Genomic DNA, 23821 nt, shown 5'->3' with positions numbered 1-23821 from the left:
TTCAGTGGACCTTTAACAGTCACAAATTAGAAAATGATCCCCTTGCAATCTGATCCCATTTGGTCACCCATCATCCCATTAGTATTTCTCAGGTGACCACTTATGATTGTATCACTTGAGATGGTATTATAACCTAAGGTGCAAATATAACCTAAACAAATTCTGAAGAGATTTGAAGGGAGAAAATCCTGTGTGAGACAGTTGAGAGACAGTAAAGTGACTGGAGAAGGATCACAACAACATGCGCACTACCCGCTGTGCCATGACTCTGACAAATCCTGTCATTTTTCAACAGACTAAGCAAGCGACTTGACTTTTTACACTCATTTATTTGACCTTATGTTCAGTGACACACCTGTCCGCTCAGGCATCATAACATGGCGATCGATGGGTTAGGAACCTACAGGTGACTCTGCATACTACACTGAAGAGCGTGACTAGATCCTTGGTGAATAGCGGCTCCTGGAAAATAGGATTCTGTACTGGTTGTGCCATGGTATCCGCCAGAAGGCTTAGCCTTGCTTATCTGCAGGTTGCACTGCATACGGAGAACACACAGAATGAGTTACACATTCTACTCTCCTCACCTCACTCACTCCTATTACAACTAACACAATGCGTGAAACAAGGTAGGAACCCATCACCTACTGTATAGGCCATGTGACAGGATGAAAGACTAAGTGCTAATCTTAAGCATAGCTATGTGAGAGCATATGCTGTATGAGAAAATGATTTTGTATGAAACATGTGGCTTATATATAAAGATGCAAGTTATGAATTTTTGTGTGTTCAGTTAATAACTTTTCAAAAGGAAGTCACTGCTTTTTTTGGCAGATTGCTTTAACATCACTTTTATATGAAGTAATTTATTAGCCGTTCTGAGTCTTGCTGCTAGCCACCAGATCCTCTCAATCAAAGTCATTTGTGGATGGATGCTTGATGGCTTGGCACAGTTTCTTTTTGAGGTTTTCTTTTCTATTCAGCATTGATTAGAAATAATAAACACTCTCTGCTAGGCCTTATTGGAATGTTTTTTAAACAGCTTTTAAGATGTGGATCAGGCCAAATTTGTCTTCTCCTCCATTATCAACACCACAGGAGGGGGAAAATCAGGCCTTGATGGTTCTTCTCTTAGACATGAACTGAAGTTCTGTTAATTTTATTGTGAACCCTGTCAGTGCTGAATAGTTTAGAGGTTCATTATCAGTTCTTGCTGTAACTGTAATGTTATACCACTTTAAAATGTTATCCTCGTTTTGCCTCCATGCAGAGTTTGTCCACAGTGACAGACTTTCTTTTTAATGATTGACCCTAAGAACATATTGTGGCTAATTTCAAACACTGTCTGCTAGACTGTATAATAAATTAGAATAAATTAGAATGGTTACAGTCAGTTGTGTTTGTTGTCATGGCCTTGATGTATAACATCATGACTAACTGACACAAAAGATGACTAAAACATCTAAACCATAATTATACATCTGGAAATAGCAGTTGTTAAATCTTTGTTCTGTGTCATTGTGGGGATAGATGGATTTCTGGTGAGTTATTAATGCCTGGTGCCAGATGGCCAATAATTAAAACGGTGAACTTGGAGGCTTTTGGTGATTATGCGCATTTTCTCATAGGACGTGAAGAGTTTCAATACAAATCAACACACTATGTTGAAATATTTATAGTTATTTTACCCTTGTGCATCTTTTTAAATAACATACTAGTCACATTGTGTTTTTTTTTTTTTGTTCCTATTTCTAATTTACTTTAATTATGTTAATTTAAATAGACAGAAGTACACAAACATCACTTCTAAATAAAAATTTAAATATATTCCTTCATACTGTAGGAAATGTCTTTTTTTTCATCTGCAAATATGAGTTTCTGCAAAAGTACAACAGATGGAATCACAATTTATGTCCTTATTCACCACAAAATGAGCAAAGTGGCATTGGAAAGATTGACTGTCTTTCAATATTTCATATATCTGAATATATGAATGCGTTTCACCTTAGTACTGTTCATGTGGTCTTCTCTTATGCAAACTGCTCCAGTTTTTCTAGTTTTGATAGGTGTCGGTTGGTTAAAGTTGCATGATAACCTAAATTTATAGTAAAATGGGTTCTTAAAAGTTCTAGTTCTAGTTTCTAGACAGAGTTGCTGCATCTTTTGGTGACAACTTCAAAGGATTTAGGTTTAGCTCACCCAAAAATGAAAATTAGCCCATTATTTACTAACCCTCAAGTCATTATAGGTGTATATGCATTCCTTCTTTTAGTCAAATGCAATCAGAGATTTATGAAAAATTGTTTCTCTTTAACAGTCTTAAACAAGTCCAATAAAGCGCATCCATCCATAATAAAAAGTGCCTCACGCGGCTCTGAGAGGTGAATAAAGGCCTCCTGTAGTGAATCGATGTGTTTTTGTAAGAAAAATATTCATATTTAAAATGTAATAATCACTTTAATCTAGCTTGCTAGCTTGTTAACATTAATTGCATGCATTTGGTATCAGGAACTAACAATAGGCAACCATTTTTTACACTAGATTCTTTTATATAATATAAATCAATGTAAATTAAAGAGGTCATATGATGTTACTAAAAAGAGCATTATTTTGTGTATGTGTTGCACTGCAGTGTGTTTATGCAGTTTAAGGTTCAAAAAACATATTATTTTCCACATACTGTACATTATTGTTGCTCCTTTCAGAAACGCTTCCATTTTTACAAAACTCATCATTGATGGAAACTGAGGTGTTCTCTGATTGGCCAGCTATCCGGTGTGTTGTGATTGGCCGAATACTTCAAGCATGTGACGGAAATGTTACGCCCCTTGCCATGCCGTTTCTCTGTGCGACGAGACAGAAACAATAAAACCCATTGTAAACAAGGCTGTCTTTTTACGTGTTGTGTTGCGTCTCGCCGCATAAACATAACACCATGTTTGCATTTGCGATTGTAGAACGAGAAACAACAAGCACTACGCTAATCTTAACAGTAACCCAGTTTAATAAATGCTAATTATATCTAATGTTAACTAATTGAACGTTACTGTTATGCATTTTATCTTTTATTTATTATCTATGCTTGTGTAGTTTCTGTGTCAGCTTACACAGGGTTTTTGTCAAAATAATAAGTGTTTTGAGACAGGTTTCCCCATTACTTCCCCCTGCCACTGGTTGATAAAATAAATGGTTCCACCCCCAAAATCATATATTTGGCTTTATTAGGCTGTTTTGGATGCTGAAATGAATAGCAGTTTTGATAGCGAGAGTCCATGTATACACTCTCCTGGGAAATCAACCTACATATTAAGCTGACTCCATTTAACATAAAAATTACATCTTTAATACAAACACTAGTACAACCATGCAGCTAATCAGAAATATATGCTACCCACACCTCAAAATGTAAGCCTCTGCATATTCATTCATTAAAAGTAGTTGCAAACATCTTAGTAGGCCAAATATGTCATCTCTGTTTATTTTGTTTGTTTGTGTGTGTGCCAGTTAGACCTAGATACAGCAAGACTCTTCCGCTTCATACTATTGTTCAGGCCAATCCTCTTTTTGTTTTTTATTAGTTCTGCCACTGCCTCTCATTCACTAGCCCCCCGGAGGCTTTTCTCCCTGCATATGTGTGTCGAGGTGATAAGGGAATTGGCAATTTTGTTTATGCCGCTAATTATATGATTCCACGGTTGCTGTTCGATGTGTATTGTCCTTGCTTCCTGGTAGCGCTCTGATCTGCTGGCTTCATCTGCTTCTATTTTCATCTACCTCCTCAATCACTCTTGACAGTTGGCCAACACTGAATGGTGACCCTTCCGCCGGTACCGGTACAGTTTTCTCCTTGGAGGGGTGGACGGTGTGCTTGCTCAGGAGACAGGAACAGCTGTGAAGAGCATGCTTTCCCCTTCATTATCGTTCATTCATTTTATTTGCACGCATATGGAGCCGCGTGTTATTCCTGCTTAAGGAAAGTAGGAAGCGATTCTTTATCTTTGACACAACTCCGAACACAAATGCAGTAATTGTCAGACTCTCATGCAGCGAGAGAGTGAGAAAAAGGGAGGGAGAGATGGATGGATGGAGGGGGTGGAAAGAACTGTGAGAGGGAGGGCAAACGTGTGTGTGCATATGTGCGAGCGTGTGAGAGAGAAAGAGAGAGAGGGAGAGCGCAATGTTCAATTCTCCGAGCATCTAGACATTGTGCCGGGTGGGAGAATAGACAATTAAATCCACAATCCAGAAAAAAATAACTGACACACGGATTAAACACAAAAGGTTTGTGCTCCTTTTCAGCCTCGATGTGGAGTGCGGATTGTGCTTGCAAGTCTGAAAGTTCTCCGGGATGCGAGCTCTTGTGGAGGATGAGCTAAGCGGAGTGGTGCACGGCGGGATTCTTCGAGGTTGGAGCGCAGTTGCTGCCTTCAGCCACTGACGGGAGGACCTTGCGCACGAGGAGGAGAGCTGCCTCCGTTTCTCTCTCTCTCTCTTTTTCCTTTCTCAGTCTCACAGAGATAGGCAGCATCCCTCAGCCCCGGCATTGAAAACAGAAGACGTTCAAGGAAAAAAAAGAATAACGGAGAAGAAAAGGACGGGATTATAAAAGCAGGGAGTAATCAAGGGAAATCTGAACCAAGGACAAAAAGAGTTGAAAATAGATTTGCATCTCAGGCTCTTGTGTTTGTTGTTTTGCGGGGCTAAACTGAAGAGATTTGGGTCGTGCATTGCTTTGCTTCAGCCAGCCTGTGGAGTATAGGATCACAAATAGCAATTTAAGGTAAGATGTTAGTCAAGTTCGATGTCTTGCATGTGCGACCAAGTGCAATTCGGGTTTGACAGAGCTGAGATTAGTGTACCGCAACGACTGCTGAAAAGGAAAAAGGGGGGAATGTAAGTCTGAGTTGTTTTATGTCAACTATTTACATAAATTGTTCTGTTTAATTAAAGTTGAAGGCTCTGTGAATGGATTGCATTTTAATCAGTGCTGAGGTCTGGCGTTAAAAACGTGATTTATTCCTTCGCACCTTGACAGATATTACTGGGGTGCTGGGGGACAAAGGGGGTAATTACAGTGCAAGACAGTCTTCATTTTGACAGGATTCCCCATTTGTCGGAAATAGAGGTGAGGGGTTGGGAGGAGGGGTTTGCAGGGGTTAACACCAGCTATATGTCATTTTGAGGGGGGTTTTAAATCTACATCTTAAGATGCTCCTGCAACTTTCAAAGCTGGCAACCGACCGATTGTTGTCAGTCTTTTCTTTTCCTTGCACCCGACATAATTACTTTTGCTGTCACTTCTCCCACAAGTTCAGCCGCGGCACCTTCGCATAAAGCAATTTAGTGCCCATCTTGTGACCACGTTTGAGAAAGGAGGGGTGCGAAAATGCAAACAGAGATTGAAGGCGTGATGGAGGGGGTTTGACAGCCTCATATCTGTGCTGCTGCTTCACGCAACTGAGGCCAGATGGAGAGGGGACAGAATATTATTATTTTTTTATTATTATTTATTTCTTTCCAGACTGAAGGACAGGCCTTTGGGTTTGGGCGTGAATGTCCCACGGCTCAGCCGAGGAGCGTGTGCGCACTCCCCTGACGGTAGTGGACAAGTTGCCCCCTCCTTTGCAGGAGGGACTGAAATATTCATGATCGCATACACATCCTGTCTGCCCTGAAATATTTAAAGTAATTGAATAATAAATAACCCTGTCTGTTGAAACTGGCCCCTCTGTTATCCTGTCCATAGTGATGATTGTCTTCACTCACGTTACTGGTATGCCCGTGACTTAGCCTGCAGATAAAAACAGATTAGGCAGTCTGTTAATGTGAGGAGTTTGCGGAGGAAGTATCTGAATGTGACAGAATGATTCTCATGTGTCCGTGTGAATGTTGGAGGAGAGATTTGCTTTGGAAATGTGATGAATGATCTGTCTTGTCAGTAATACATGGCTGAATTCAATCGGATTGAGAGAGAAAAAGAAAAGCAGGCGGATGGAGAAAGAAAGCGAGAGTGTGATGATGATGTGTGTTCTACATCTTTGATGTTTTATTGAGCGCTAACTGGGCAGAGTCGCGCAGTCCTTGGGTCTGCTGAGGGCTGCTTGATGTGCAGTTGCATTTCTTGTACACTTTCAATCATTGACATGTAGAGTCTAGATTGGATTGTATAAAATCAACGTTTCCATATATTGATTTTGCAAGTTGTCATTCAAATGTGATTTTTCAAAACATACAGTACAATGAATATATAAATAGGGTAATTGCTATGCGACAGCAGTAGCGTAGTCTGCCTGCCTGCTGTTATGAAACAGGCCTTCAAGGGTCTTGGATGGAAATGAGAATGCACTGGCAGATGTAGTCACAGAAAAAGCCTTTCGCTGCATTGCCAGGATCGCTTGTCCCCAGTCTAGCCAGATGCATCAACACATGTGGCATCGGAGGAGGTTTGCCACTGCGTGAAGTTGAAGCTCAGCCATGCCTGAAGGTGCTCTCATGGCCATCTCGATAACTTTGTATGTTAAATGTGTTGTTTGATGGTGGAAAAGATGGGGTCACAGGATTACAGATGTCCCGTGAACCTGAACGTAGGAGGCAAGGTCACTGCGAAGCGCTCTGAACGCACAAAGATGCTTTGATCGTGTACTTGATTGATTTTCTTTCAAACATCATTTCAAGTCAAAGGTATGCTGCTTCGCTCTGGAATTACACGGACTAATGAAAAGGTATTTCTTTTCAGTGTGCTCATAAACAAGCTTTGACACCGGCTGCCATTACAAACATAATGTCTCAATTGCATTCCTGACATACTTGATTTACACAATCGCAGCTACAGTAAATCCAGCCTAAGGTGGTTTGCTGGTCTTATCCAGTTTAAGATGGTTTAACTGGTGTCCTAGTCTTGCCAAGCTGGTATTTAGCTGGTTTTAGCCAGTATTACTGACTATCAAGTGCTTAAACCCTTGTAAAACCATCAAAACAGACCAATTTAGGCTGGATTAATCTAATTTTTGGCAGGGTGGACAGCAGATTGCGAGTGTGCATTCTGGTTATGCATGCATACCATGCAATCTTATGTTACTTTCTGCTATTATTCAGACAAAGATTTATAAATGTGACCACAAAACCAGTCTTAAGTAGCACGGGTATATTTGTAGCAATAGACAAAAATACATTATATGAGTCAAAATTATTGATTTTTCTTTTATTGCAAAAACCATATTAAGTAAAGATCATGTTCCATGAAGATTTTTTGTAAATTCCCTACCGCATATATATCAAAACAATAATTTTGGATTAGTAATATGCATTGCTAAGAATTTAATTAAGACAACTTTAAATAATTTTATCTCAGTATTTGGATTTTTTCCCACTCTCAGATCCCAAATATTGTCATATCCTAAAACATCAATGGAAAGCTTGTTTATTCAGCTATCAGATGATGCATAAATCTCAATTAAAAAAAAAAAAGTCCCTTATGACTGGTTGTGTGGTTCAGGTCAAAAGATGACTTTTGTTTACAATACAGTTCATCAGATGTTTTTATTTAGTGCAAATTATAATGCATGTCAGTTTTATGAGTTTTCAATTACCAAATGAACCAAAGGACGCTAACAAAGCCTAACAACTCCAAGGTCATGGGTTCGATTAAGAGGGAATGTATGAAATGATAAAATGTTAGCAGTTTCGGATAAAAGCATCTGCATAGATGTGAATGTAAATATTATGAATCCAGAATGCAAAAACTAATGGTAGAGTTTGCATAGCTAGAAGGGTTTGTTTTTGCATTTTCTAAGGTGTTGTTTTGGGTGAATTTCATTACCTTGTACTGGAAACTGCTAGCCTGGGTTTCCCCATCCTGCCTTGCGCAGCGCGATTTTATTCACGCTTCTAGTCTAGTCTGGAAACCATGGACCTAATTTTCACCTAAGATAGGGAACCAATCACAGAACGGGGAGGGAGCAGCAAGACGATGACGCCTTCTATGCGACTCACCGAAGCAGTTTGTTACTATGGATCCAGCATGGCAGCAGCCGCGAAGTTATCTTTCGTGTCTACACCGGAAGTGAGCGGCGTGACCCGACGCAACAAATGACATTAGAACCTATTATGCTGTTTACACTGGATGCGGCGAGACATGGCAAATCCCGACAGTAATCTGCTGCCGCGTTCTATTTATGACGTGCTCACACAAAAGTTTAAATGATTTGCAACGGTCGCCTTGTCGCGTCCAGTGTAGACAGACTTTAGCTGTTGCGGCGCGGCAACTGTCGCGTCCGGTGTAGACAGGGTATAGTGTTCTTCTAAGTAGTTTAGAACGCAAGTTTATTTTGAAAAAAAAGAGCAACTTTAGGCGTTCGCTCTACATACGTCATCCGGTATAATTGAAACGATTGGCTATGAACTACGCACAGGCGCATTTGATAGACATTCGTATCGCCCAATAAACGGCTCTGGGCATTTGTAAACCACGCCTCAAATACGAGAAAATGAACATGTGGTTCCCAGACCACGAATCATGACGAAGTCATAACGTGGTCTGGCGTTAGCCAGGCTAGGAAACTGCTGCATTGCCTTTGCCTTGCAGTTTATAAAAAGCTCACTTTTCACAGGATGGGGCAACAAAACCATGTGATTTATGTCAAAGGGAGACCAAAGCCATGTTAAACCATCAAAACAGACCTTCTTAGGCTGGCCTAATCTAAATTTTGGCAGGGTGAACAGCAGATTATGAGTGTGCATTCTGGTTATGCATGCATACCATGCAATCTAATTTTACTTTTGTGGTAAAAATCTTAGACCAAAGTTACTATTGTATGGGTCAAAATGATAATTTTTTTTCTTTTATGGGAAAAATCATTAGGATATTATGTAAAGATCATGTTCAATCAAGATATTTTGTAAAATGCCTACCATAAATATATCAAAACTTAATTTGGACAACATTAATGGCGATTTTCTCAATATATTTTTTAAACCCCTAAGATTTCAGATTTTTAAATAGTTGTATCTCGACCAAATATTGTCATATTCCAACAAACCATACATCAATGGAAAGATTATTTATTTATAACACTGACCCTTATGACTGGTTTTGAGATCCAGGGTCACAAATATCCATTTGCTTACAATACAATTCATATTTTTCACAGTTTTTATTTAGAACAAATTAAAATACATGTCAGTTTTATTAGTGTGTTTCCTAGGTCCTTGGCCTTGTTAGCATCATGCTCTACCAGTTAAACCAAAAGATACTCCAATTCTAAAATGTAGAGGTATGTATATATAGAGGGAGAGGGAATTCCCAGGGAATATATGAAATGATAAAATGTTGGCAGTTTTGGATAAAAGCATCTGCATAAATGTGACCATAAATATGAATTGCATTCTGATATATTCCAGAATGCAAAAACGTATGGTAGAGTTTACGTAGCTAGAAGGGTTTGTTTTTGCATTTTCCAAAGTGTTGTTTTGGGGCGAAGTTCTTGACTTTGTACTGAAAACTGCCGCATTGCATTTTTTTCTTGCAATTTATTAAAAAAAAGCTCACTTTCCACAGGATGTGGCAACAAAAACATGTGATTTACGTCAAAGGGAGACCAAAGAGGATAAATATACAATCCTTCAGCAGTACAAGAGCTCTTGCTACCTGAAAGAGATGATTCAGCCTTTGACTGTGACTATATTTATAGTGAGTCCATTAAGAAATGAAGCAAAAAAAAAAAAAAAAAAATCAATGCTCATTGTTCTGTCAACATTTGTTTTCCGTATTTTGGAGACTGTGACCTTTAGCGGAATGACTCTTACCTTCTCACAAGCGAGCTTGGATGACTCTGTCACAGGACTTCAGATCATTAGTGCACATCAGGGTGATGTTATGTTGGCATGGCCACCACAAAAACAGTCATGCCTACTCATTGCCGCCAGTCTTAATAACAACAACAAAAAAAAGCTCTAAATTGGGCACTGGCCCCATCTGCCATCTTTCAGTGCTTGTTGATTTGATCCCTAAGGCAAGTGTAGACCACTGAATGACCGGAGAGATGTATTGCGCGTAGACTAATTTTAGCAGAGAACTGGCACTGCTGCTCCTCTTTTGATTGTTACACTTACAGCCCTCTGCTTTCTGTCAACATAAACATATTTATCAGTGTATTCGTATAACACATCTGGATGGTATATACAGACAGATGGTAGCACTAATCCTCAAGGGTCTCTGAAGTCTGGTGGAAAACAAGCTGGCAATATGCACAGGGCGTTTGTAAAGTTCTGCCAGATTTTGCAAACAAAGCATTTAAAAATAACATGAGGTGATCTTCTTAATAAGGATTTTCGTGACATCCTAGTTAATCAGTGGTAAAGCTCAATTAAATCTGTTCATTTTGGTACCTTTAACATGAGAGGTTCTAAACTACTGGGTTGCCGATCATAAATAGTTAAGAGACGGTGTTGGATCTCCTCTTGATGTCTAAGCTAAAATTTGGCCTGAACCAAAACTTGCCATTTTAAACCACACTGATGCATTGTGAAGTGTTTGTTTCATAATGAGAAGCTTCTCATGGATAAACCGTGCACTTCGCTTTTCTATCTTTTCCACATTTCTCTATGTTAGACCTGTATTGCCTCATGCTGTATAATGAAAACCTTAAGAACTCAAAGAGTCTCAATTAAATGACATAGACAGAGTCTGTCAAGTCTTTCAGGGTCTGTTCCAAACTGAAACATGTAGCCCGTAGCAATGCTAACTTAAGAGGACGTTTTCCATCCTGTTTCAGCCCCAGCCCTGTAATGTTTGGGGTGCTTGGGGGAACGGATGGTGTGGTATGACAGGGCTCGATGGTTGTTATACAGCCCGGGAAGAGTGTAGTGAAGGGTAGAGGGCAATGTCAGCAGGTGCTCAGGGGAATGAATGGACGCCACTGGCTCTGGAGGGGTGGATTAGGACCGATAGTGGCTGACAGTGACCATGACACCAATGTCGCCTTTGCAGTCAACCTTCCATGGAGCTGGTGGACACAGGCCACCTCAAGCTAAAGTGGTGCTGAGATTTTGGATCTGGGTTGACATCAAGCATTAGCCCGGGTCGTGGGGTGATGTGATGGAGAAGAAGGGAAGAATAAGGGAGTGTTTTAGCTGTATGTGAGGAGAGACGGGGAGGGAATCTAAGACAGAGTTTGGTCTGCCTCAGGTTCTGCTATGAAGAGAGGGCTCTAGTATAACCTTCAAATAAGGTTCTTTGCTTTTGGTATCATTCTGAAACAGTGTTTTAGAGTTTCTGTACTGTGTTAGGCGACAATAGGGTTATTAAGAAAAGAGAAGAGGAAAGGCAGGCATAGTGCAGTTCTTCCTTCACCATCTTGGAGCTCCACATCTCTGCAATAGGAGCTAAGCTATGTTATATTCCAGGTTCAATACAAGTTAAGATCAATTAGCTGCAATCAGCTATTCCTTTATACGTACGCTGTGTGATTGAACATAGATCTTTTCATGCCCCTAAATATCTAAACCTGATTTCTCCAAGCAGATAATCTGAACATGTTTTGTGAATGCTATGTTGGATGGTAAGCAAGACACAGCTGTCTACACCTTCACTGACTTGATAATTACATTTCAACCATACATTGATCCAGAGAGAGAGGGAGAGAGATTCTCATGGCAGATGCACATTCATGATGCTTGTAACAAGGGCCCAAAATGCAATTAGCTGAAAATGGACCATAAAGCAGCACCCCTCCATGCTTAGATGTAATATTGGCTAATATGCCTAAACTCATCCAATTAACCAATCCATAATGATGTTGTTTTGCGATAGCAGATGAATTTCATTAATAGGGAAGTAATTATTGACACTAATCATTTGAAACAAATGATGGCAATTGGGACCTTGACACGGTCATTCTCCTGTTGGGCTGAAAGCATAGGACCATAGGCTTATGAAATTGCCAAGCCGAATACCTTTTTTTTGCACAAGCATGAATGCGATACACATTCTACCAAATGATTTTTAAAAAATAGCTTATGGACTGATTATACAGTATCTCTTAAATTTTTTTACATAAAAGTTCAAAAGTTTACATCCCCTTGATTCTTAATACTGCGTTGTTACCTGAATGATCCACAGCTGTGTTTTTTTGTTTAGTGATAGTTGTTCATGAGTCACTTATTTCTGTGCATTTGAATCTTTTTCAACAATGACTGTATGATTTTGAGATCCATCTTTTCACACTGAGGACAACTGAGGGACTCATATGCAACTATTACAGATGGTTCAAACGCCCACTGATGCTCTAGAAGGAAAAACCATTAAGAGCCAGGGGGTGAAAACTTTTGAATAGAGATGTGTAACTTTTGCCTGATCTTCAAATTCAAAACGTTTTCACCCCCTGGCTCTTAATGCATGGTTTTGACATTAACATTTTGCAGATTCTTAAAGGGGGGTGTAAACTTTTGACCTGAACTGTATATCGAAAAAATTGTTAATATATATATATTTAAAAATTATAGACCAGTGATGGTTCCAGTCTCATTTTCTTTTCATTTGTCATTTGTTTATGTTTTGTGGACAATCTGTATCTGAACATGGAAAAGTGGTGTTGAATGAGCTGGGAAGATTTCAAATCTTATTAGTAACTAAAGACCAAATTAAATTTGCCAGAAAATTTCATAAACAAGCATACAAGGGGCAAAGATACTTAAAACTTCATGAATGGTGGGCATTCCAATTCTGCAGAAATCAACCAAGCTTTTTGTGGCGCTGTGTGTGCAGATTCGGCATGGGCTTGGTCAGTGGTTTTGTTTGTATCAGCTGTTCTTAAGTAGTTTGATGACCGTTCTCTCTCTCACCACCGCCTTCACTGCTGTCGGTGAGCGTTTTATTTAGGTTATTGACTGGCTTGTTCTTCAGAGGCTAGAAAACTGCTGCATGCGTTCTATTAGGGCACAAGGCTCATCCATACAGTTAAAAATTTAAGCTGAGACATGGCATAGACTAATTGACCAGTCTGGGGATATTAAGTCTTACTCAGCAAAGAGGATTAAGGTGGGGTTACAAATACGGTTTATTGGTGTTTATACAATAAAGAAATAGAGCGTATATGCTGAACATGAAATGTGTATAGCTTTTTAATAGTGTCTAGCTTTTTAAACTTAAATTCAATTGAATATGTTTAATCAACAAGTCATTGCCTTATCTATTCAGCTATGCACAGCACAGAGTTCACATAGGCACTTCAGACAGCACGCTCTACCGAGAGATGTTTAACTAGGGACAAGAGAGGGTGTGTTAAATTTGAAAAATGGCTGCTTGTTGAGAGAGAGCTTTCCTGAGGGAGGTCGTGAAGATGTCACTCCATTCCAGCTCAAGCACTTCCTTCAGAAACACTTATGTTAATGTTTGCCAACCTTGGATTTGAGTGCATATTTGTTGTCATTCATTCCAGGAGGTGTATCAGATCGAAAAAAAATGTATGTTTCGGACACTGATGGCTGGGAAAGCCACATTAGTCCATACAAACCACAGACATCAATGGGACCCAATGGTGTACTGCATTATCAAAGAGCACTGGCTTTTTCATGATGGAGCATCCTTGCTGTGTTTTAACTTGGGTGCGCTCTGGATGTTAATACGCTGTTCGAGAGGCTTGGGAACAAAGCCACAGCATCTAAATGATGACCTTTACCTCAGCTCGAACAAGCAGTGCTCCCATTGTCAACATGTGTAATTTCTACCCTTGGATGCCAGCACAGCACGGAATTATAAATCAATGAGGCTGCATTACTGAGGATCCCCGGGCCCCTGGGTCTAGCTGAGGATAAAATACTAGGCGGTGGGGGTCGGACGGAAGAGGATGTGGGGGAATATGGCAGGGAGAGACTTCCTGGGGATGCCGCTGTTCTGTCCAGCTCACAAAGCTGCGGTCCGCCACTGGCATGCATCCAGAAGCGAGCAGAGGAAGAAAGAAGCTCTTATCGAACTCTTACAGAAAGAGAATGTGTGTGTGTGTGTGTGTGTGTGTGTGTGTGTGTGTGTGTGTGTGTGTGTGTGTGTGTGTGTGTGTGTGTGTGTGTTTAGATTCTGCTAAATTTTAATAATATATCAGCTTCTTGTCTTCCAAAGTAATTTCCTAGTCAGCTATAGCTGTGTATTCTGATAATCTTTTTTTTTTGCAACAAATTGGAAGAGTTTTATTTTATTATAGATGCCTTACCAGTGACAGAGTTTTTGGAGGGCTTCTTTAGAGCTTGAAATAGATTTATTTTTTATGCTGTTTGCTGCCTTTCACATCACAGCTCAGGTGATTGGTTCAGAAACCCTGAGCAAAGATAGCAACTATCTGCAAAGGCAGAGCTGCTGTGAAAAATAAGGATGCTAATGGATGGGTTTCTCCAAGAATTATACTGCTGACAAACAACAATAGATATTGGAGAACCTAGAAATGTCAATCATATCATTAATTTATGAATGAATGAATACACTTCTATGTTTCTTGTCATCTTGCACTGTCACAACAAAAAAAAAAAATGCAAATACCTTCAAAGCTACACCTTTCTACCTTTTCTACTTCTAAAAATGCATGTCAATGTCTAAATATGCACCTGTATGTGAATATATACCCCTTAGCATACATTTTTCTTGCACATTTCCTTTCATGAGAGTGTATATAAACACTTAAGAAACATCCAGTCATAACCTCTCTGCAGATGACAGCAGGTGAACATCTTAGACCAGGTGGCTGGATACGTCAAACTGGGCTGGACTTTAATGCATGTGGAGTTCAATCGAAGTTGCTGAAAGTATAAAGTTAAGGAATATCAAATAAGAACATTGGTTGAAGCCAGATTTATCCATGTTTGTGATTTTCTTTTTTTGCCATTTTACTCAAATGATCTTCAGACAGATGGTACATATTCAGATATACTGTATTTGAAAGACTTGAAGAAATAATTCACCCGAAAATGAAAATTCTGTCATTAATTACTTACCCTCATGTTGTTTTAAACATGTAAGGCCTTTGTTCATCTTCATAACTCAAATTAAGACATTTTTGATGAAATCTGAGAGCTTTCTGACTCTCCATAGACAGCAACACGACACGTTCGAGGTCTAGAAAGGTAGTAAGGTTATTGATAAAATAGTCCATGCAACATCAGTGGTTCAACCTTAATTTTATAAAGCTAAAAGAATACTGTTTGTGTGCAAAGAAAACAAAAATAACAATTTTATATAACAATTTCTTCTCTCCTGTACAATGTACAACAGCCTCTATTAGTTCATCGTCTGTATATATGCTACTTTTGAACATGTCAGTTGTGTTGCTGTCTATGCAGGTTCAGAAAGCTCTTGGATTTAATCTAAAATATCTTAATTTTTGTTCTGAGGATAAACAAAGTCTTACGGGTTTGTAACAACATGAGGGTGAGTAATTAATTTGGTTGGACTATCCCTTTAAGTTGCAGTCACATCTTCTGTTGCTTGGTGAAATCCAGTCATTTAAGTGGGAATCTGTGCACTTGTGAGTTTCACGTCAACATGGAAAAGCTTCAGAAAGTTGCTTGGTTTAAAGGTAACTTTTCTGTAAAGTTTTTGCACACACAAGTTTCACAAGTTTCGCTAATGTGATCATACCTTTAGCCCATATCTACAGGGAGTAATTATATGTACAGCTTCAGACTTAGACAAAATGAGCTGCAGTCATGCTTGCACAAATTAACTTCCATTTTCTCTTTGGCAGTACAACTAGCTGTGTAGATTCCTAATTTAAATTTGTTAGCCTCTTAGATAAGTAGAAATTATACATATTTGATAATTATTGTTTTTTATGATTTACATATTATATTTTGAGTTTCTTCTGTTCCCCATTGCTCTTTACCTTTCCAATAGATCTGTTTTCCATTTTAACACCGTTTAACCTCATGCACTTTTAAAAGGATATTTGTTACTTTGTAAAACAATTAGTTTGAATATTTCAAGTGCAAAGTCTACCTGCCCTTGAATATTTATCTCGCCAACTGCAGCCAAATTCTGAGTCACCCTGACTCATACCGTCAGTTGCACATACTTACTGGCTGTGCTCCAGTACTGCAGACGCTGTGCAGAGCACGTTCCTTACTGTACCTGTAAGAACGAAGCTGAAAATATACCAATCTCCCACCTGGGATCACAAAGTGCATCAAGCTGCATTTGGCGGATGCTGGAATGCTCCTATACCATACCCAAAGGCACCTGTCACTGATTTATGTGACAATATGGTGCTATCAGTGCACAGTAAAATATGACTAAAAAAAGTGCGTCCCCATCCATTACTCCCTGAGAGCGTCCTGCATGCTGCATATTTGATATAAATATATTGTTTTTGAATAACATGCATTCCTCAACAGGAATTAGCCTTAACGCTTCTCTAGTTCTGGCACTTATATTCCCACTGAGACTAAATTCTGAAAACCCCTACCCACCAAAAAGAGACCATAAATTATTCATTTCTTCAATGTGCCCACCCTTAGATCAATGGGAACTGAAAAACCATCTACAAAGGCATTTGGCTTTAGGCCATATTTGATCACTTCCTAGCTGCACTCTCTCTCTCCCTCTTTTTGTCCCAGCCCAAGGAGACTTCATTATCCCCAACTGTTTGTATGCTATTGTTGAAAGAACAAGAGTGAGGCATTCGGAAAGTGGGGAAAGGGTGGAAATTTCTTTGATGAGACATGAATCTAGACAGATGTTGGTACAAGCTTGTTAGGAGGACAGGAGAGCGTTAGAGGGAAATGGAAACAGAGAGAGAGAGAGAGAGAGAGAGAGAGATTTGATTTTTAAAAATAAACTTTATTAAACAATATTCAAAAGTCCAAGACCACTATCACATAAACTATACAACCAAATTTAAAATAATAACAAATTAAAAGTTAATTCACCTTCACAAACAGTACAAATGATATCATTATAACACCATTTTAACTTGAAAGAGAGAGAGAGAGAGAGAGAAAGAGAGAGAGAGAACGCTTTGGATTAAGTATTCGTCTTCTCAGTGGGAGCTTGCCAGAAAGTCATGCATGACAATACGAGCAGCCTGCACCCTGATCATATTAGATGGGGCTTAAAAGATGCAGTGAAGTGATCAAGCCTTTGCTATTTTCCTCTGCTGCATTTGGCACGTTGACTGGCGGCATCACATCTGTTATGATTCACCCGAGCAGGCTAGGAGGAACTGGGTAAATCTCACAAAAACAAGTCCAGGTCATGCACACCCCCTAAAATCAAATGAAATTTGAATGTGCATGAAAGAAACTAAAGCCTATTTTTAACACCATTAAGTCGTGGAGTTATTTTCACGACAATTAAGCACATACTTTCCCCTAAATCCTCATTACTAGTTCAACTTTAAAAATGTCTCTCGAGATGAAGCCATTCTGTTTCATTTTGCTGATTGAATGCAAGAATGTGTCCTTTGTGAATGGCTCCTTGTGGAGAATAATAATGTAATGCAATGCAATGCAATGTTTTGAATTGTGCATAAATTAAATCTTCTAGTACAACAGATATATCATATGTAATATTGTATTGCACTTTTTTTACTACAATAATTAGAATGATTATTAGTCATAGTAGTAGAGAATATGTTGGTAAAATACACTACAAGTTTCTAATTCTCATCAAGGCTGCGTTTATTTGATCAAAAATACAGAAATAAGTATATATACATTATACATATAACATATAATATACATTAAACATCTAATTTATTTCTTTAATCAAAGCTAAATTTTTCAGCATCATTACTGCAGTCTTCAGTGTCATATGATCCTTCAGAAATCATTACAATATGCTGATTTATTACCAGTGCTGGAAACAGTTGTGTTGCTTAATATTTTTATGGAACCTGTAATACTTTTTTAAGATTCTTTGATGAATAAAAAGTTAAAAAGAACAGCATTTATTAAAAATAGTTTTTTTGAAAGAAATTATTACTTTTATTCTGCAACGATGTGTTAAATTGATAAAAAGTGATAGCCAAGACTTATATTGTTAGAAAAGATTTATCTTTTGAATAAATGCTGTTATTTTAAAATTTTTATTGAGCAAAGAATCCTGAAAAAAGCATCACAGGTTCCAAAAAAAAAAAAAAAATAAATTGGTAGCACAACTGTTCCCAACATAGATGATTCTAATAATAAGTCAGCATATTAAAATAATTTCTGAAAGATCATGTGACACTGAAGACAGTAATGACTCATGAAAGTTCAGCTTTGCATCAGAGGAAAAAAATTATGTATATTAAAATAATTAAAAAAAACATTATTTTATATTGTAATAACACTTGGCAATATTATTGTTTTTTCTGTATTTTTAATCAAATAAATGCAGTCTTGATGCATAAGAGACTTTAAAAAAAAGAAGAAAAAAAACATTAGTCTTACTGATCTCAAACTTTTCAACAGCAATGTATGTTTAATTGTCATGAAAGCAAGGTTACGATGCCAACAAATGTAACGGTCCTAAAAATAGACTTCATTTCCTTAAAGTGAAGCTATTTTTCTTTTGATTTGTAGTGAAATGTTACCCGGAGATGCTCTTGACATGTTTTGTAAGATTCACCCAAGTGTGAACTTTGATACTCTTTCTTCAGGCATAATTTATGCTTTTAACTTCTTAAAAGTCAGTTAGTCAGCATTCTGTGAAAGCCCAGAAGATCGTGTTTTGTATTCAGCTTCAGCGATTGAGATTGACTGTGAAATAAGAACCGTGCCGCTCCACACTGTTCCCATACGAGTGAAAAATGGGGAAATATATGTTTCAAATGTCATTTGGGAAAACACGGCACAGTTTTTGGTAAGCTCAAGCTAACAGCACGGCCGTTCTTCACAGGGAAAAGTGCAGATTTCTGTTCTCACACATAGTCCTGGTCTGCTTCCTCCTCATTCTTCACAGCCCCAGATGGCCAGGGCAGACGCCCAAGACTCACCCAGGAAAAGAAGCCTCATCCTCCTCTAACTCTGCTGCTTTTTTGGAAGGTGCCAAGCAGACCTTCTCTCATTTGGCAGAGCGAGGAGGCACTGCTGATTGGCACGGCCAAGTCCAACTGCGACTGGAATTGATGGGTGTGGCTGAAGGGCAAGATGGTGCAGCTAAATTTAGATCAAAAGATTCTCTGTCACCACATGCAGCAAAGAGAGACGAGTCCGCTCGGGTGTCGTTCTGCAGAATTAGCATAATTAGACAATGGATCTGGCAGATCCTCATAGAGGAGGTGAATATGTGTCATTATTTACTTTAAAGCCTTCCAAATTGCATATGCACTGCAGTGTTTTTAGGCATAACCATTTAAGGTTGTTTGCAAATGCCAATTAAAAATAGCATCAACATAGTGTATGTTGCTGCTGTTGACAGAATATTCAAATGAGACGTTTAAAAATGACACTTATGGAAATTTCGCCAACAAAGCTTCAATGGCCAGAGCTGGGGCTTAGTGATTGGCACATATATTGAGCTGTGGCGCTTAAGTGGTTGATGCAAGTCTGGCTCGTATCATTTTCTGTCTTCTCCAAATTATGTTTGTTTGATTCCTATAAATCAAGGTGGCATAAATGCTAAAGTAGGGCTGAAAGTAAAGTGAAATAAAAAAAGAATAATCTGTTAGAAAAAAAATAAGTTGACTGAGTACTGAATATTTTTATTGACTTGTGATCTGATTGTTGTGATCTGATTGCTATTTGTATGTAAATATACTTTATATATACTATATATAACTGGTTCACATATACAGTTGCAATCAAAAGTATTCAACACCCTTGACCTGCAAGACATTTTGCTGCAGAGAACTAAATTTTGTAAAAACAATTCAGCAAAGGCATCAGTACACTAATGGAGAAAGTTTATTAATACACATTTGAGTAATTCTAAGAATGAACGATTAAAATTAGATTGGCTCTAAATGTTCATTTTTAAAATTATTCAACCCCCCAAAGTAAAATTTGGTGCAGAATCTTTTATTCTTTAAAACCACCAATAAACACTATTTGAAAGGGCTTAGAAACTTCTATCATCTCTCTACTGCAGTCTTGGCCTATTCCTCGCCTGAACAATTTTTCAGATCACTGACGATCCTTGGTTTTCACATTGCCACTGCTTTCTTCAAATTCAACCAAATATTTTCAATGGGAATTAAATCTGAAGACTGAACAGGCCACTCAAGAATATTCTATGACTGATCCCTGAACCAAGCATAAGTAGATTTGGATGTATACTTTGGGATGATTGTCCTGCAGGAAAGTCCATTGATCATTAGCTTCAGTCTTTGCACCAAAGGCATCAGATTTATTGCCAAAATGGCCTGATACTTCAAAGAACCCATGAAATCCTTCATATGGTCATGGTTTTCACTTCCTGCTATACAGTAAAACAACCCCATAACAGGAATGGCCTAACTCCATGTTTGATGATGGAGATGTTATTCTTCTGCCTATAAGCTTTGCCTGTTTTGCACCAGACATGCTGATCCACAGGTCTAAAAAGTTCCAGTTTGGTCACATCACTCCATAAAACATTCTTCCAGAGCTTCACAGATCTATCCAAATGAATTTTAGCATGTTCAAGTCAAGTTCAAGGCCTTTTTGTTCTTCTTGGTCAAGAAGTCTCAACATGAAGCAAGATGTCTCAACATGAAGGCTATACTTGTCTAGTGTTTTTCTTGTACACTGCATTGAAATATTTTTCTTCCTTTTGTCGATGATATGATATTGTGCTTTGTTTGTTCAAGACCCTCAAAGGTTTTCTGGTACATCACACTTTAAACTAAGGAATAAGGCTGCCAGCTGTGTCTCTAGAAAGTTTTCATGTCTTGGAAATCTTCATGTAGCCTTAAACTTTCTAATATAATAAAACTATTTCTTCTCTATAGCTTTTGTGAGAGCTCTGTTGACTTTACCATATTTGCTACTCAACTTTAGCACATGCATGGGCTAGTTAATTCTGTTTTTCTAATAGAGTTTCTATAGAGGCTCAATTGTTTTTCAAGGCTATTTTGTTCCCTACCATAAAATAAGTGACTTAAAACAGCAATGTTGATTAGGGGGTTGAATTATTATGACATAGCTGTCATACATTACATTATATACTAACATTATCACTTTTATTATGACAGTAAACTGTTGTAGATGCATTTTTATAAAGTCCTGGATCTTCAGAAAAGCTTGTATTTGTAAAGTACCACAGTCTCTGGGGGGTTGAATAATTTTGATTGCAACTGTACATATGTTTTAGATGCTGTCAGTACATCCAAATTGCACATTTTAGTGTATATTATGCATAACCAAATGTATAAAACTGAGAGTAACTATGAATAATAATGAGATCAAGCTGCTAAATATGCTAATTATTCACCATGTGTTTTTATTTGTATTGTCTTAAGACAAGTACCACCTGGCATAAATAAATTAATAAATGAATAAATATATAAATGCAATCCATGTATAAAACAAAACTATGTGTTATTTAGGCTGCTGAATGTGCTAATTATTCAACTTTTATTGTCTTAAGACAAGTGCCACCTGGCAATTTTTATGCTGTTTTAAATTTATTAGTATTCTCTCTCTCTCGCTCTCTTGCTCTCTCTCTCTCTCTCTCTCTCTCTCTCTCTCTCTCTCTCTCTCTCTCTCTCTCTCTCTCTCTCTCTCTCTCTCTCTAATCGACCAATAGTTTTAAGAAGTTTTTTTATGTTTAAGATCTATAAATGCAAAGCTGATTGAGGTTAGATCTTTCAAATTAGTATTGGCTAGGCCAAGTGAGCAGTCACCCAGGGAGGAGAATTAAGAGGCAAAAAAGGCTAAATTTGCTGCCTCATTAGGAGGGGAAGGGATGGGGTGTTCGCCATGGTTAATTGAAGCATCAAGCTCTTGGCACGTGTCTCCCCCCGTCTGTCATTCAGCAGGATGAGGATAAAAAAACCCTAGTGTTATTGAATGAGCTTTCATTGAGAGATTCTGGCAGACTTTTAGCCTGACTTCAGACAGGCCAAGAGGAATCACCTCTTCTGTCATGACAGGAACGATTGATGACAGAAGCTTCATTTTTTCCCTGCAGTACTGTGAACGAATGCCTATGTTTTAGGCCGGCCTAAATTTCGACTGCCCTGGCCCCAGGTTTTTTGTTTCTTGTTTGAAATGTGTTCTCCTTGGTTGGCAGAGGCCCAAGCACCACCAACATATGCTAAGGTCAGGTAACCTTGCACGTACCCATGTGATGGAGGAGGAAAGGGGAAAAAATGCTTTCATTAGCTGCGAACTAGGTCACATTGAGAGCCGAGCAGAGATGGAGGGGAAGATATGGCTGGAAGAAGACAGGAAATTCTCTCAGTGCAAAAACAGCATCGTCGTAATGACCTTCGTATTTTTATCTTCTTTTGTGCTCTATAGAAGAAAGTAAGCCATACAGGTTTGTAACAACATGAGGGTGAAATTTCATCAATGGGTAAACTATTCCTTTAGTTATTAAATACTTCTGATTGATACTTTCTTAAAACTTACTGATTTAACAGTCTTGGGCTTAGACTTAAAAAAAAAAAAACAACTCGAGTAAATCTTTCAAAGCAAATTCATCTTGAAACAAAATGGCTGAAATCAAATAGAGTGATGGATAATACGTCTGAGCTTGAAGCCTTGGTTCACACTGCACACAAATCCAATTTGGTTTTCAAATCAGATCTGTACTACCGACTGCCTGCACTGTCATTTTGCAAGAGATGAAATCAGATCTGTTTGTTCAGACAGCGTATGTAGTCAATATCTGCTGCATCTACATCTGTTGCTATTATAATGAGGTAAGTGTCAGCAAGAGACTTTCTCATACTACAATTGAGAGCTGTCAGTGTGGAAATTTTTCCATTGCTTATGTCTATCATCTCGCTGCTGTTCTGATCTTTCAAGGCACATGAGAGAACATTTTAGACTGAGGCATTTTATCTATTCAAGCATATACTGTTTCCAAAACCAATGACACATTCACTCCTTTACTCTTTACGACATAGCAAATGTCATAAAGTTCACTCTATGAGCTAAGACTAAGCAAAAAGGGCTGTACTTAGACATTTTGCACACTTCGTAGGCATATGTGTCACATCCTTGAAGATGAAAACCAACCAACTTCAATCTAATTTAACCCTTCAGATTTCTTGCAATCAAAGCAGCCATTATATTTTAAAATGTACTGTATTAGGCAGTGCACACTTTTGAGTTCACTTTAGTGCTATAAACAGTCTAGTAGTTTGTGGTTATAAACACAAGTAGTTTGTCATTCTTTTTGTGTGTGAGAGATACAGGAGAGGTGATCCATAATCACCAAACCTGTTGTGATATACTTGATCTGCAAACTCTGCAGCTTAAATTGGAGAGTAACCTTGACTCACAGATATAGTGGAAGCCGTCAGAAGTGGATGTTCGATGCTTAGCTTTATCGGTGGCTGAGGCACACACCTAAGACGACAGACCATGCTGTCCACAGAATCCCACTCCTTATCTCTTCCTGTGCTGATAAGACTTACGGTTACCTTGGCTCTCTCACAGGTATTTATTCCTTAGATGGAGCTTTTATTGAACAAAGACATTCGTTACAAAAGAGGAACCTAAATCGCATTTTTCAGGCTATCTTTGTCCCACTGGTACCCTTTTGTTTTGCATCTCCACTTCCGTGCACAATAGGAATGTAACAAGCCTACTGGAGTGTGCCGTTGGATGGGTGACCCTCTTGTTGTGTGCACAAGTCGCACAAAAGCGATGTCAACAACAACAACGTTGTTGTGACCATGTTCTCAGGGCACAGTTGTGTCTTAACAGT

At 38.5% G+C, this 23821-nt stretch overlaps 1 protein-coding gene across 1 annotated transcript in view; it reads left to right on the top strand.

Moving 5' to 3' along the window:
- The first annotated feature begins 4164 nt into the window (after nucleotides 1-4164).
- lingo2 (leucine rich repeat and Ig domain containing 2) overlaps nucleotides 4165-23821 on the top strand; it is a 310446-nt gene continuing 290789 nt past the window's right edge. Inside the window, exon 1 of the mRNA XM_073820548.1 lies at nucleotides 4165-4780. The gene's annotated coding sequence lies outside the window, so the exon portion shown is untranslated. The remainder of the gene's footprint in view (nucleotides 4781-23821) is intronic.

This window comes from Garra rufa, chromosome 16, assembly GCF_049309525.1.
Source record: "Garra rufa chromosome 16, GarRuf1.0, whole genome shotgun sequence".
In the NCBI taxonomy this organism is placed as follows: domain Eukaryota; kingdom Metazoa; phylum Chordata; class Actinopteri; order Cypriniformes; family Cyprinidae; genus Garra; species Garra rufa.
Note: the sequence above shows the minus strand (reverse complement) of the source record. Positions and strands in the feature narration are given on the sequence as shown.